At 44.3% G+C, this 16,370-nt stretch overlaps 1 long non-coding RNA gene across 2 annotated transcripts; it reads left to right on the top strand.

Moving 5' to 3' along the window:
• The first annotated feature begins 1,659 nt into the window (after positions 1-1,659).
• On the top strand, positions 1,660-10,372 carry LOC120410457. 2 transcript variants are annotated; one of them, XR_005602608.1, is made up of 3 exons: positions 1,660-1,991; positions 6,319-6,426; positions 7,744-10,372. It is a non-coding gene; the product is annotated as an uncharacterized LOC120410457 (long non-coding RNA). The 2 variants fall into 2 exon arrangements; XR_005602609.1 differs by having other exon boundaries at positions 6,319-6,430.
• The last annotated feature ends 5,998 nt before the right edge of the window (positions 10,373-16,370 follow it).

Genomic DNA, 16,370 nt, shown 5'->3' with positions numbered 1-16,370 from the left:
CTGTTCTCACTTCTGGGCTTGGTTCTGCACAGGAACCCTGTTCTGCACAGGAACCCTCAGGCTTCAAGCACAAGAAGATGACGTGGTAGACCCCATTAAATGAAAAAAATGGTAGTAGTGGGCTTTTATTTTTTCTTCTTCTTCTTCTTTTTTTAATTAAAAAAAGCCCACAACCCTTATTGGTAAAGCTATTCTCAAGCTCTGACAGGGAAACCCCACAGCCTGTACTGCTTCCATATACAGGCAGAAGGTGGTGTATGACCTTTTGCCACCACATTATGAGTGAGACCTTGCTGACTAAAGAACATGGAAAAACCACTGTGGAGCTGGGGCTGTGAATGAGACTGTGCTTGGCCCCTGGTTTTCACTTTTTTAAGGAAAATATGTGTGTGGGAGTGAAGCTCTGCCATTTCCAAGGCTGGCTCTGATTCTGTGTGTCTGTGCCTATGGGAGAAGTGAGCCAATCCACGCCTAGGAAAATCAAGCCTCTTGAAACAAAGCTTTCAAAACCATCAGTTAAGACTTTTTATGTAAATTAAAAGATTAATATAATTGATTTAAAGAGCATGCAGATCACAGCAGCCTATTAGGGATGTGCTATCTGCAGTTTATATATGGTTACTCACTGCAAATACCGCATGTACTGAGAAGAGAATGAGGTGGTGAGGTTAGTCATGGGTGGAGTGGAGCAAGTTGTCCTCATTAGTTATCTTGTGGTAAAAAACACAGTCACCTTATCTCTTCTAGGAATTTACTAGGGGCTTGCTAATGCTTGGTAACCAGCTTGTTTTTGTGTTCTCTTTCAATCCTCTCTCACCAACTTCTCCTGCACTAGAGGCTTTGTTTCTGAGATTTACCTGGCTTCCACAAGCATACTTTCTCCACATTAGGGCATTGCTGGGACTTGCTGCTTCAGAGCTCCTATGGCTGGTAATAGACACAAGGAATAAGTGACTTTCCCAGGGTGACAGAGGAAACTGAGCTGGAAATTGAACCCAGGCATTCTGAGTTAAGTTACTTACTTAGAAGTGTTATGTTTTGGGGTTTTTTTCAGCCTTTCTACATCATTCCCTGAGACTGTTTTCCCCAGGCCAAGCAGTTAGTTAATATACTACCCCTTTCTTTGGAGATTTAACACCAAAGTTTACATAGTTCCCTAGCAAACTGGCTTACCTTTTCTCCTTTTTTTTTTTTGTGTTAAAAAGAGCACTTAATCTTTCATGGTGTGAGGACACAACTACTGACCAGTGTCTCTCCAGTAATTTCTTAGATTTACTTTGAACAAACCTGAGCAATGATTGTGGCCTGACTTTCTTTCTAAGAGGCTTACAGACTCCTCATGGATGGAGAGAAAAATAAGGGCTGCACTTGTTTTGCTCTCTGGCAGATACATGAGAGAGAGAGCTTCCTTAACAATATTTACCAGACTTTCACTCCTATTTCTATGTTCAACTCCTATCCTGAAAATGTTTTGCATCAAGAATTATATGTCTGTGAGAAAGCACATGGAGAATTTATTATATGTACATGGGCTTTTTTTTATTGTTCAAAGCTTCCTCTATAGAAGAGGGCCATTAACCTTGACTGCCCCTCCTTTTATAAATATCAGCCTGTTCACCAAAATTGCATTGCTTCCTGGAAGCTTGGTGAAGTGTTGAATCCTAAAATGGGTTAGCATGACAAAAACGTGGCAAGAAGCAGAAACTTGAAGGATTTTAGGCATGTCTGATTGTCATTTGTAATGCCATAGTGATTGCTTTTGCCATGGCCAGGCTGGCAACACCTTGGAAGATGCTGAGGCGACTTCTGGCAGAGGAGTGTCTGTTGAGGATCAGCCCATCTGTTTGGTTCAGTTTCAATAGGTCAGCAGAACAGATAATTTGATTTTTTTCTTTTCCTTTAGCCAGAACTGACTGAGTCTCCTACAGGCGTTTCAGCTTGAGTGTGTTATGGGTTGTGCTGTTGGAAAACGTGGTGTGTGGCAGTTTTGGGTGAGTCTCACACTTTCCTTCAGGTGGTGGAGCCTTATGGGTTTAAAACTTCTTAAATCAAAGCTGCTAGTAATGTTTCCCGACTTCCCTTACATCCAAATCACAGGGGTGCTTTTCTGTGTTGCTGATTTTAAGAAAAACCCTCAAAAAGTAATTTAAAGTGTTGTGCATGTAAAATACCATCTGATCATTTTGCATTGGCATGAATGGTTGCAAAAAGGTGGAGAGCTGTGCACTGTTGGTCCATTTGGAGTGTTTTGCTTTTTTTGTGTAGCCTTTTATTAACATTTGTCTGGAGCTTTGTATCTGCTTGGTAATGACAGATAATTTGTATAATGAGGAGTCTACTGGACATCAGAGTGACAGATCAGGGTGGGTTCTGCTGAAAAAATGAAGTGGGCAACTCCCAGGAGAGTGGCCAGAGGAGATGGCTGCCTAGGGGTGTTTCAGGGAGTACATGTAATGAGCTGATGAGTATGGCTCCAGTGTGTCTTTTCAGGGATATAGAAATGATGATGAGTAAGTGCTGAAAAGCAAAGCCCATGCACGCTTCTTTAAAAATAGAGTACACAATTTATTGTCTTGGTTCATCGTAACTTTGTTTTGAGTCATCTCAAAACAATGCTGTATCTCTGAGTGACATTTTATCCCTAGAAGAGGCCAAGTGATGTTCTATTAAACAACACTCAGAAATTTAAGACGTGTTTAGATTTGAAATCAGATCTCACCCACACATGGCAGATTGCTTTCTGTTTAATGTTTCATTGTGATTTTTGTCATTTGTGGGTACAAGAAGAGGCTGTAGATTTCTAGATATTTCTTGTGAAGATTTTGTACATCCTGTGACAGTTTATTATAGCTGGCCTATCTGTATTTTCTGAGCAAATCAGAAGGGGCTGGAAAAATCATAAAACACCGAAACAGTTGCTAGGGTAGGAGATGGAAATCTATAGCCTCTGAAAATGGAAAATGAAAAATTTCTGAGAGTGGAAAGCATTTGTCAGTCAAAATGGAGGACATCATTCAGCTTCACACTGAGTTGACAAAAACTGCTTACTTGAGACACCTACTGGATCTTGTTTCTCCCCCCTGCTCCTAATTACTTCTGTTTTAATTAACTGGCTGACTGAAATGGAATGGAGGTCCTTTAGCTTTACATGGAAGAAGCTGAGGGCTGTCCTGTGTTAACATGGAACACAGTCTTTTATTGCAATGCAAATCTTAGCAGAGGTGTGAAATGATGTGGATTTACCACAGATATTAATTTATCAGGAAAATTTGCTTCTGTGATTTTTTTTTTTTAAAGCTCAACACTGGATGCAATTTCTTTTGCCTGATTTGTCCAAACACCTTTGGCTCAAGTTTCCAGCCATTATTTTTCTAGAGAGTTGATGTGGAGGAGAGGAATCATGTGGTTTTTGCATTGCACAGACCATTGTGCTGCAGCTTCTGAGCATGATGTGGGATGGTTTTTGTCTGAGGTACGCTCTTACACTCAGCCATATCCACTCCATGATTATGGCCCTTAGGTACCCCTTAGTGTCCTGGTGGTAGCAATGATATGTTCAGAATTAGTATTCTTCACAGAAAAGTGATCTGAAAACTTGCTTGTTCCCTGTAAGGTAGGAGGATAGCCCATAGATTTGACATGCTCAGGAGCATGTTCAGGTCCTTCCACTGTCTTGGTTATAATTTTGGCCCTCCCTGTTAGATGCCTCTGCTCCCAGAGGTGGAGGCAGAAGCTCAGCCATCACTGTGCTGTAGCCCTTTAACCCCTAGTACCAAAATAGCTCCTGCAGAACAAATATTTTCCTGCTCTTCTTTATAATCCATTGCATAGTCCATGGTATCTGTGTTCCACTGCCAAAGTCACTCAAGTCTATAAAAAATTCTGGGAAATGGCACCCTCTGCTACTCTAAGCATCTCCTAGGAGGTCTTAACCAGTAAATAGGGCTTTCTTGTAGACAGCTCAATGCAGTGTTGTACTGTGTGTGGCAGTCACTGAACCGCCTCCAAAACATTTACCAAATTTTCCTCTGTGCAGGGCTGTCTCTTGACAGGAGTGTTCACCTTGGCCTCATGTTTTCTGGTCTCGCTCTGTGTCTGACGGGCCTGAAGAGCAGCAGACTGAAGTGGCTGTTCAATAAGTGCTAGGCACTTGTCAGCTTTTGCTGTGCTGTATCTCATTAAGCACTACATGTCCACCCCCATCCCCACGCCTTTTCTTCTCCCTAAAACAAATGGGACACCGCACAGTGTTCATACAGCTGGGCAATTATGTTCTCAAAAGCCTTCTGGCATCCCTCTCACCCTAGGGTTTGGTCAGCAGCAGTGGGAACTCAAGTGTCCTGCAGACCTGGCCTCTGTCACAGTGGAAACCCATGTGGTGCCTCCTCCTTCTGCTGGCCCACGCTGCTGCACAAGCACACACCTACCATGGGCCTGCAGCTGGGTCGTGCGGTGCTTCTCCCTAATCCATTTCCAGAGTGGGTGAAACCCGGTTTCCTACAGCTCTGTGTTTAGTGGTTTGTTGTGCTGGGGCTGGGACAGAGCAGGTGCCAGCCAAGGTGGCTCCTGTGCCAGAGAGAAGCTGGTCAAGGGTTTAGAGAGTAAGTCTTATGAGGAGCGGCTGAGGGAGCTGGGGTTGTTTAGCCTGGGGAAAAGGAAGCTTGGGGGAGGCCTTATCAGACTCTACAATCACCTGAAAGGAGGTTGTAGCCAGGCGGGGGTCAATCTCTTCTGGGCAACTAGTGGCAGGATGAGAGGACACAGCCTCAAGCTGCACCAGGAGAGGTTTGGTTTGGACACCAGGAAGAATTTCTTCATGGAAAGGGTTGTCAAGCATTGGAATGTGCTGCCTAGGGAGGTGGTGGAGTTACCATCCTTGAAGGTGTTAAAGAAAACCTGGATGTGGCCACCACCTGGGTTTCGGGGGGGCGGGGGGGGTGAGATGTGGCAACCTCATGGGTTGGCTCCCCTTTGTGCTGCAGAAAGTGCCAGCATCCTACTTCATGGCTACCTGTGTGTCAGGTGGATGGAGAGGGATGGAGCTTCTGGTGACCAGCTGGATACAGATACTGGCCTTGGGCAAACCCAAACCTTGCTCCACCACTTCAAAAAGTGCCCAGAAGCTGTTAGGTAGGCAAGCCTTTGAACTTTCCTTGCTGCCCAGCCCTCGGTGTGCTTGTTTGACCATGTCACTTTGCATATATATGAGGTGGTGTTTAGCCCTGAAAGTGTTTCCATAGCAAAGTACCTGCTGTTGGATCGATAAGATGGCACTGAAAAGTCATCAGGGAGTCAGTCACTGTGTCCCTATGTGCTGCTGGGAAGAGGCAGGGATGCAGAAGAGGCCAGGCTTAGAGGGAGAGGTTGTTGCTCCAGACAGCTTGGGTTTTGCTTGCCTGTGTGTTCAACAATCTGTCCTTCATTCAGACAAATGCCTGAATCTGTGTGTGGTTTCAAGCATTTATTTCCATAGTCATTGTGCTGTTATTTATTGATCATTATTCATACTTTTCCTTTCAGAATGCCTCAGTCAGAGAGGCAGAAATAATGCTGACATTACTAAACAATTTTAATGATTTGTAAACATTTGAACAAAAGTGTTTTCAAATAACTCTAAGGCTCCAAGCTGTTTCGACATTCCTGTGGCAGAAAAAACTGAATGACTGACACATTCTTGGAAATCAGGACTGTCCCACAAATGAACTACAGACAGCAAAATATTTGCAAAATACTTCCTTTCAGTCTTTCCAATAATTAATTTCAAAAGTGTCTAGTGCATTGCTTTATAAAACTGAACTGAACTCCATTAGAACTTTCAAAGGATTTTCTTAAGGATGCCATTGGTTTGGAAGCCTGTCAAGTTAATTTAGCAAAAGAACCAGAATGTCTACTTCATGTGGCTTGGTCACTCAGCTTGGGTCTCCAGGGCTCAGGCAATGGGGCCTTACCACCACACCTGCTGTAGTTTAACCATATCAGTAAAGCTACAGTACTCAGCCAGCAGTTACCTACACCACAGGCTCTGCAACACCGCATGAATTTTGCTGCTGGATGCAGGGAAATAGTTCAGCAAAATGCTTTCAGAAAAGAAATGGAGCTTTGCCTCTTCATTTCCTTGTTTCCAGAAAATATCCACAGGGCTATTCTCATTTCTCTTGTTAGGAGACAGAAATGTTAAGTTTTTGATAAAAAAATACCTCTTCTTGTACCCCAGGTTCATTCATCCTTTTGAGTATGTTGCTGAGGGAGACAACTCACATGCTTTAATTCAAAGCTTTTGCTGAATGACCACGGCTGCACACTATGTTATGTTAACAGGCTTTTCCCTGATACGGATGCCACTGGAAGTCCTGCCTACCACCATTTTCCAGCTACCAAAGCATCACCAGGGCTCAGAGTGCTGTCACCAGTTGTGGTCCACAAGTGGTGGGTATGAAATGTGTAAATTTTATGTATCAAGACTTGCAAGTTATTTCACAGCACCATCTGATTGCAAATCTTTCTTGCCTTTTCCCTCTGAAGGGTGGTTGTTCTGGTTGTTGGGATGTATATCAAAGACCACCTTGTCCAGCAGTCCCTGTCTTAATTAATGGAACTAGGACTGATGTGGGGTGAAACAGAACAGGATTGAACAAGGATAGTAGCTTTCTCTAAATACATTTGTTTTTCTGATAAACTAGAAAAGGTTGAGGGAGCTGGGATCACTAGCATTGCCTATTGAACGTGATTCCTTTGATGTACACAGAGTAGCACTAACCTAGCCAAGGATCAGACAAAGGGTCTTTCCCCAGTGGAACAACAACCCCATTAATTAACACCGCTGATGCCGAGGTTGTGGGCTCATCTAACCTCCTGTGAGATACCCAGCTCTATGAATAGTCTCATTGTGGTTCTTTTCCCCCACCCCACTACCTTTTAACAGAGGATAATGACATAGGTTAGATACTTTGGTACGAGATTGCCAGTATGCACCATTAAGATTGTATAGTGGTTGATTTGGTTTCTCTAGAGTTGAATAATTCACATCTATTTTATTTTCTTCATATGAAAGCTCAAGTGGATATTGGCTGGAGCACACCAAAAAAAATATTTGGGTATTACTTAAGAAAATGAATGACATTGCAAAACTCCAGCAATTTTAGCTGGAATTAAATATTTTCATTGTTCACACTTCTGACCCCTTTAAAAAAAACTCTGGGTTTTTTGTATTGTGGAGAACTGGTGAACAAACTCCTTAGCGTAAAACCACAAATGTTTTCCATGAGGAGGAATAAAATCAGATGGTTTTAGGGAAAGCAGCTGAAAAAGCCTCTCAGACCAACTTTTTCCTTTCTTCTTATGAGAATCCAGGCCATAAGCCAAAAGTACTGTTTGTTCTCAGGCTAAATATAAGACCCAAGAGGGCAGCTGCTTTTGGACCTTATAACCATACTCTACTTCTGGGTAGCCTGGAGCGTTTCTGCATGGGGCTGAGGGCAGGAGATGCGCTGCTCTGGGCTCTGCAGTGCCTCCATCACGGCAGAAGGAGCAGGCATGCTGGAAAGGCTGAGCCATGCCCTGCACTTTCCTTGTTCATCTCAGAGAGAGAAAGGCTTCTCAATGTGTTAAGTAAACAAGGTGCTGTGGGCTAAATCCCACTGGCTTGCAAAGAAAAAGGAAACAAGAGGGAAGTGAGGGTCTATTATAAACGTATGTTTATTTAATTTATCCCTACATGTGTTAGCTTCTTCTTTTTTGTCCTAGGGAAACACATGGGAAGGGGTGAGAGAATCAGCATGAGGTCCTGCCCGCCTGATATCCTGGCTGGAGCACTTGCTGCTGCCCCTTGCACTTCCTTGGCATCTACCTGGGGAGCTGAGAGAAGAGGATTGATTCAGCTGCAGCCACGTCTCTTTTGAGGGGGAAAACCAGGCTGGGAAATGGGGAGTGAAAGGAGAGTGGGGCTGGCAGAGGGGGCTGTGCCTCCAAAACCAAGGAGCTCGCAGCACCACTCCCAGCAGCTAATTGGGGCATCGCCTGCAGTGCCCAACCGTGCCAGCTTTGAAGTTGTTTTTTGTCCCTGCTCTGCAATTAGTGCTCAGCATTGACGCTGCTTTGGGTCCTGCTCTCCTCTCACAACAGCTGCTATTGTGAAGGGACAAGCTGTAGAAAGAGGCTTAGGTTTGTTGATCAGTGAGAGGGTGCCCTAACAACCACTGTGTCTTTTTTTTCCAACTCAGTGACAGTGATAAACTTGATTACCAGGTGAGGGTTTTTTTTTCTGAATAGAGACAGGGAAGTATTGGTACATTTATACTTTGGCATTCTTCAGTGAATTGTTTGTATAGCTTTCATTACCCATGGTCCAGCAGGATTAACTAATTAAATGGTTACAGTGAGAAGAATGTCATATCTTCCTTTGCAGGAAACATGAAAAGAAGCTGGCTTCTGAAACTGGTGACATTAATAATGTCTCCTTATAAATATGTTTTTGGGAACAGGGAGAAAGGGAAAAATCACAGAGGGAGAAGAAGCATTTGAGTTAAGTGACACTACTGGCTCCAACCCTACTGGCTAGAAATTGGTCACAAGGGACTTCAGGCTTGAAATTAGTAAAACCATTCGAAGATGAAAGTTCTGGATCAGTCTCTCAATTTTAAAATGGAATGTACCAAGTTATTGAAAAGATTGTGCAGCAGAGGAAGAAAATTCTTAATAATAAACAAGACATGCCCTCAGATAACCCTGAACTAGCATGTCCAAAGGGATTGGAAAGGCAATTATGTCACCATTCACATTTCCCTTATTATTAGACCCATGCTCTAGTGCAAAAGGGATGTAGGAGCCACAGAGGAAGCCCTTTCTTCTCCCCACAACAGATAGATAGTGCAGGATGTATGGTGAAGTAAGAAGCTGTTCAGTGCTCTGGTGGAGGGATGGTGCACCCCGTTTGTGTCCTTAGGTTTAATCTCTGGATTTAGAGCTGAACAGGAATTTTCCTACAAACCAGGTGAGCAGTGCTTCCCTCCTGCCCTCAGCTTTGGGGAAGGCATGGTCCAGTTCTAAGGTCAATGTGGAAGCTCCCTGTGGTAGCCTCCTTCTACCATCAGCAGAGAGAAACATGCATTTTGGGGGGGTAACTCATCTAAATATATTACATATTTACTTTGGGCTGAGACAAAGTCTGCTCCAAAGATGCATATCCCTTCTTGTTGCCCACACTGGGAATTGAGATGGGTAGTTACATGTCAGAGGAATCCTTTTGTCCTGAGGACAGGGTATGGCAAAGAGAAAAAAGGAGTTTTTTCTCAGAACAGCTGCTCTGATGAGTTCCCAGGGAAACAAGCATTTGTTTAAGATGGAAGGAATTAAGTTCTTCAAATCATCAGTTTCCTTGGCCATTCAAAACTTTCATCAGCTCTCACCTCATCAGTCCCTCTCTTTGATGGATGTCAGGGAGAGCTTTACCACCAAGCTTTGTGGAAGGAGAACTGAGCTAACATGAAAGTAGTTTGTTGTGTGTGTGTGCCTGCATGTGGTTAGCAGTGCAAAACAAGGCTACAAGGCCTGCAGCTTTTCTGAGATATGCTCATTTACATCAAGATGTGCTACCCAATTACTACAGGGTCCTTTCATGGCACTTTCCTTTTTTGATTGTGGTGGATCTTACACATGTGAACGTTTATGTGTGTGTACGTGATGTGCATGTGTAAGCCTTTACTGTGGTATGGGAAGAGGAAATGTATTGTTTGCCCATTTAAAGAGGAGAGTGTTAGGGGTTTTCTTTCTCATAGGAAATAATCATGCTTTGTAAGCACATTTCTTGTAAGTAGGTATGGTTGAAATGTTTATATTTCACTTTCAAGAAGTAAACTACTCTGAATATAATACCAGTTATACAACACTTGCATGACTGCATTATCATTTGAACTGATGTGGAAACTATTTTAAAAATCATCTTTGCTTTCTGGTGCAATAACTTTCTTTCTGACATACCTGAGAGATAGAAGAGTCTGTTCTCACATTGGTGAGGTTGAAAGTAACTGAAGTGGAAACAAGGATATTATTTATATCTCAATTACAGTACTGAGACAGAATTATGAATTAAAGCATTCTGGAAGCCTCCAGGAGTATTTCATTGCCTCTTTGTTTTAGTCCCCTTTCTCTTCTGGAATAGCAGTAAGCTGTATTGTGAGGAAGCTGGCAGGAATTGGCCTCAGTCAACCATTAGTTTAGATGTGAATTTGTGAATCAGAGGCACAGACTGGCATTTTGCTCACTTCTGTTTGGAGACAAGGCAGTGAATGTAGGATAATCTCCTGAGTGACACTGTATGGGCCCATATGGTCAAGTGTGGGTGATTGTGCTTCTGCCCAGCGGTAGATGTGTCATCTACCAGAAGGCATTTCCTTATTTGAGTATGTTCTGTTCTGTGCAGTACAGCCTGCTGAGGTAGGAAGGAATAACTTGCCTTTATAATCTATCTATATCTGTGAATGAACTCTATCCTGAAGCTGTTGAGGTGGAAGTCATTTCCCCAGAGAAGTGACTCTCTAGACTTTGCTAGCTGACAGCTCCATCCACTGTGTCTGTATGCATCCCTACTGGATCATGGGGGCTCAGCCTGGTGAAGGGTGGGTGGAGGGGGAGAAAAGCAGTTTTCACCCCAGATCAACTGGTACATTAAAACAAAAGATCAGCCTTGATTTATAGCCACAGTCACCACTGGTTACAACCCTTGTTGTTAGCAGAAGAGTTACATTCAGCCCCTACAATTTGACATTAGAAGCAGATTTATTTCTTCACCTGATTTTTGTGTGGAAGTAAGGTGGAAAACCACACATATCTCCTAGAAGCAGCCCTTTGGTTGAGCATGGCTGAGCCATCTCACCTGGAGCACACATCAGCAATTCTTAAACTGTGTGGCTTTTCACCTGTCAGGAAGATGTGGTCTCTCCTGCGGCAGCTTTACTTTCAGCCACCCTGGGCAGCAGTGGCAGTGTCACCCCTCTCCCAGGCATGCTGCCTAGGGTATTTTCCACACAAAAATCCATGTGACTGAGGGAGGTCTGAGCTCCTGTTCAGCTCTTTGTCAAAAAGGAGGGAACCTAAGCTTAAAACAGAGTGTCTGGACAGTTATGCAGCTTGAAGAAACAAATCCTGAACACCTGCTGAGGTGGGATGTTGCTGCTATTCTGAAGCATGACTCTGTCTGGTGCCCCTCTACACCCATGTTGAGGTTCTTCTGCTTGGAGTGAGCTTGTCATGTCAGCTCTCCTTCAAAAACCCCCTCCCTCTTCCTTGAATTAAGATTCAGGATGAGAAAACATGTCCCTTTCCTCCAGAGAGATCTTTTCTAAGAAATTATTCTTTTTGTTATCTTGGTCTCTCTGGTCTTTCTCATAATTGGCTTGGCTAAGGCAGCCTGTTCTCCACCATTGTCATTCTGATAATAAAATGCAATTATCAGGTTTAAGTTGCGTTATGCCTTTACTGGAGTTTTACACTTCGATCTGGAAGTCAAATCACAAAGCAAACATTGCAGAGAAGGTTATAATAACACTCTGGGGATTTCAGTTTGGCACAGACCTATTTCTGCTGCTCATCACAAGATCATCTAATTTCCCAATGTCCACGTATAATCGCATCAAATGGATTTCACTGTTTTGATTGCTTTTGAAACAACACAGCCATTGTGTAACAATCTGGGTGTGTGTGAACTAACACTCCTTGAGCACTCGAAGCAGGGAGCAGAAAAAGAGAAGGCATCAGAAACTAGCTTGGTGAAGCCTTCTGTGGTTTAACCAGCAGAGCTGCATGTAGGGAGCAATGAGCTCCATTGTGAGCACTGGAAAGCTCAAAGAAATAATGTTTAGCAAAGTATTGTCACCATCATTTCATGACCCATTAGCTCCTGTCCCACTGGTTCAAGAGGGTATAAAAGCCAAAGGTCTGCTCCCACCTGGGATATTTTGTGGCTGCCAGTCACAGTCACGTGTGGTGAGGGTAGGTGCAGGTCTGGTCCATGTGTGGGCTGCTCCTGAGGCCTGGGCCAAGGGTTGCTCCAGGAGATGGGACTGCATCGTGCGCTCCCCTGTAAGCCCTCCATGAGCTGATTTACCCCGAGTCAGCCTGCCTGCCTGTGTGCCCACAGTGACTTGGGGCCAGTGGCCAGAGAAGGGCAAATGAGAGAGCAACCATCCTCTGCTGCCCTCAGAGGGGACCTCAGCACTGTTCTGGCAGGGATGATCTGATCAGGTTGTGACCTGCTTGCTCTCGATTTCAGCTAATTCCAACTCCTGTAAAATGTTCAGCCTTCTTTTTTGCCTCCCACTGTTAACAGGTGAAGCAAGTTTCTATTTATAACTGTTTTCATGGACTTGCCATGGGTTTTCTACCTTTGTGGCAAACACAGAGAGACAGTGAGTATAAAAGTTACCCTTATTTTGCTGTGGCTTTAGCCATGGCTTCTCACCTTTTTTCCTACTGAGACATTGTGCAATGCACCTTTTGGACTAAAGAACACATGGGGTGAGGTATTATTATTCAGCCCAATGTACCAGTTGTCTCTGCTATCTGGCAGAATGATTTGGGTTGGAACAGACCTTAAAGATTACCTAATTCTAACCCCCCTGCCATGGACAGGGACATCTTCCACTAGCCAGGTTGCTCAAAGCCCCATCCAGCCTGGCCTTGAGCACTTCCAGGAGTGGGCATCCATAACCCCTCTGGGGCAACCAGTTCTGGTGTCTCATGGGCATCCACAACCCCTCTGGGCAACCAGTTCTGATGTCTCACCACCAACACAGAAAAGAATTTCTTCCTGATATCCAATTTAAATTTACCCTCTTTCAGTTTGAAGCCACTCCCCCTTGTCCTACCATATATGCCCCTGTAAAAGTCCCTCTCCATCTCTCTTCTGGGCCCCCTCAGGTACTGAAAGGGTGCATTAAGGTCACTTTGGAGTCTTCTTCAGGCTGAACTACCCCAATTCTCTCAGCCTTTCAATCCCAATTCCCTGCCTTTACATGCCAGGTAAATGGCAATCTAGTTCAGTCAGAAAGATCTGCTTTTAAACCCAAATTCAAGTTTACCAGAATTTTGTCTGGAGCACATTGGTAGCAGGGGGTTAGGAGCTGGCTCCATGGATTTATGTATTGGCAGGGTGAAGGAGACACGTTCTGCTCCCAGCTGAGCTGCAGCTGGAGCAGTGTGTCTCCTGCTTTTCTGTCAGCCCTGACAGCTGGCCTACAGTGAACCACCCTGCATGACATATGCTGAGGTAAGAGATAGGAACAGCTTGGATCAAAGCAGTGTTTGAATGTTCTGCTAGGCTCTGATTGTATCTGGCTGTCTGACAAGTCACTTTTACACTCCTTGGGTATGTTTCAGAGGGAAAAGGGAGAGCTATGCTTTGTGACAGGCGTGTTCAGCAGTAAACCTGCCAGCGGTGTGAAAGGTGGTGAGATGAGACAATGTGCTTTGTTAAGGAAAACCCACCTGGCAATGTGCCATATGCTCCTCGAAGCACCATGCTCCCACTGGGGAGGATTGGACCCAGCCTTCCCAAACTCACGCGTGCTCTGTCTCCTGGCATGGCACTTCTGCTGGTGGTCCCACGCCACTTTGAGTGAGCCTTGCCCTCCAAACGTGTCATATTTGGGGTTAACATCACCACCAGCTCCTGTGAGAGGGTGAACAATGCCCACGTGCTGGCAAGCAGCTTGGAAACCCTGTTGCCTAAGAGCCATATATAACTTCAGGCACTTCCCCCCAGCCTTCCAGCTTGCAGGGGTATCATTTCCTAACGGAGCAGCAGACGTGTACTTCAACACCTGGTGGTGACTAAAATGCATGAACTTGGGCTTCCACAGTGGGGGCAGAGCATGTTTTCCAGATTATGGCTTCGCCTTTTTTCTTCCTCAGCCTGTCACCCTGACGGGGTGTAGGAGCTGTGGGCAGGTACTCACACGTGCCCTCAGAGATCTGTGTCGTTGCCCTACAGGTTTTGGTGCCTCTGCAAAACTGGGTCATCTCTCAAGTCTGTGCCTGAGCTCCAGCTCTGGAAACCAACATGTGTTTGGACTTAGAACAGGCAGGCTGCCTACAGACTCCCAGTTTGGGATAGATGCTGGGGATTGCAACAGAGTACAGTTCCCTTAGGGTTTCCTAAATGGGACCTCCTGCTCCAGTTCAGGGGTTAGAGGGGCTGTTACAATGGGCAGGATCATTTTGGTTGGTTTGTTGGTTTCTGTGATACTTCCTTTTGTTGGTTGCTTTGTTGGTTTCGGTGATGCTTCCTTTTGCAAAGCTGTAGTTTCCCCTTTGTCACGGTCCAGTGGATAGCATTTAGGGTTCCACCACCACCAAAAAATGTTATTGCACTCAGGTTTAATAATGAAGAGCTTAACCAGGATATGTTCAGGCCTATGACTCTGAATAATGCAAGCTAGAGTGTTATAGACATAGGTTAGACTGATAAACAAGGGAAACCAAAGACAACGAAAGTATCTGATAAAATAAATAAACAGAAGGTCTCAGCCAGAATCTAGATAACATTGCTGAGTTCCAGAGTGTGCCTTTGGTCCCACATATTTTTTGCTTTTCTACTTTAGCTGCCAATGTGGTATGACCTAGTTCTGGGGCCAGAGGGAAGGAAGGAAGTCCTGTGCCCCCTTCCTTCATAGAGCTTTAACCAGTCTGAGACACAGGAAGATGACTGCTTCCATCTCTCACCATCCACAGGGAACAGTGGCAGGAGCAAGGAGGTGATTTGGGGCAGGACAGGGTGAGGAAGAAGGGCAGCTGCACAGCCCTGATGTCTGGTGTTAGGACATCTCTTGGGGGGCTGGAGGTGAAGAGGGGAGCTAACACCTGCTGCTTTCCCTCTGCTGGCTCCCTGCTGGGTTTTGTGGAGGGTGTGGGGTGGAGTCTGAGGTGCTCCTCCTCTTTCAAGCACAGCTGCATGACAATGTACCTCTCTAGCACAGCTCTGTTTGCAATCTTACAAACCCCATCAGCCTTGGACCTGCTTGGGTGCCTGGTATGCAAGCACTGTGGTGTCCTCATCCCAGTGCCCCTCAATGGTTGCTTTATTCCTTAAACTCTTCTCATCTGTCCTGTGGTAGGTGCATACACATCTTGCACATCTGTTTCTCCTGGTCACTTCAGATTTTTGTGCAATTTGTCCCCTTTGCAAAGAATTTTGAAGGGTTGTGGGTGTGAAAATACCTCTTTTTGTCTCTCAACTAGAACCTCCATGGGCAGCAATTGTGTACAGTACAGCACAGCTGCAGTCTTTAAGAAATAAACTGGCTGCCTGCAGGCAAACAGTTATACTGGCCTAGAAAATATCACTGAGATCCTCATATACTGCAGGATCATCTGCCTTGCCCTCTTGCAAAGATATCTCCTCGTTTGTGCATGGGTGAGTGTGTCCTGTACCCTGCTGGTGCCTTGAAGCATGTTTATGAACGCCTCTCATTCACGTGAGTGGCATTCCATCAGGAAACAGGAGTAATACTGGGCAATTAAGAAAATCAGGTCACAATGTGAAATGTCACTGTGCCATTAACAAAAATGTATAAACAGCCCAAAGGCTGTAAATATCTTTCACATTGATTAATATTAATTTGTGTTTCTGGCTCATTATGCAGTAAGAATAAGATGAGAATTAGATCATAAGTCAATCATTATACGAGATGAGAATTAGATCATAAGTAATTCATAAGTTATGATCATTAGATCATAAGATCAAGATAAGGAAAATGGAAGAATGTGCAGAATTTTCTCATAATGGATCATAGAAACAAATCTCAGTCTACCATGTAGTGTTTAGCATTGGCACATACAATAAACATAAGAAGGTGGTCTGTGGCATGACCATCCAATTTGGCAAACCCAGGGCAAACTCAGGATAGTCCACACTGTCTTCATTTGAGGGTGGAGACCAGGAAACAGAAAGGGGGAAATGAGGGCAATAGAGACCATTAAACCTTAACCCAGATTTCATTTGTCTTTAGATGACAGTGCTAGTATCACATGTGCATGATGATTTACCCAGACTTTTACTTTTGCTTTCACAAAGTCTAGGTAAGGCTTTAATTTTGAAGGTGGTGGTAGATTGTCAGCATACTGCTCCACCCGCAGTAAAAACCACAGTACAAATGTCTCTACCATGAAATAAACAGAGGCTCAAGATCTGTCTGGATGACTGGTTGATCTCAAAGAAAAAAAAAAAAAAGTCAGGCTCTATTTATTGTAGCTATCTTCAGACAATAAGGGAGATGGGGAAGACTTTTTTTTCCTTTGTTTTCTGTTCATCTTCATCTTCATCTTCATCTGTTCATTTCTATCACAATATAGCATTTTATATTTGAGTTTGTAGTGTT

The sequence above is a fragment of the Corvus cornix genome, chromosome 1 (genome assembly GCF_000738735.6).
Source record: "Corvus cornix cornix isolate S_Up_H32 chromosome 1, ASM73873v5, whole genome shotgun sequence".
Classification (NCBI taxonomy): domain Eukaryota; kingdom Metazoa; phylum Chordata; class Aves; order Passeriformes; family Corvidae; genus Corvus; species Corvus cornix.
This window is presented reverse-complemented; position numbering and strand designations above follow the sequence as displayed.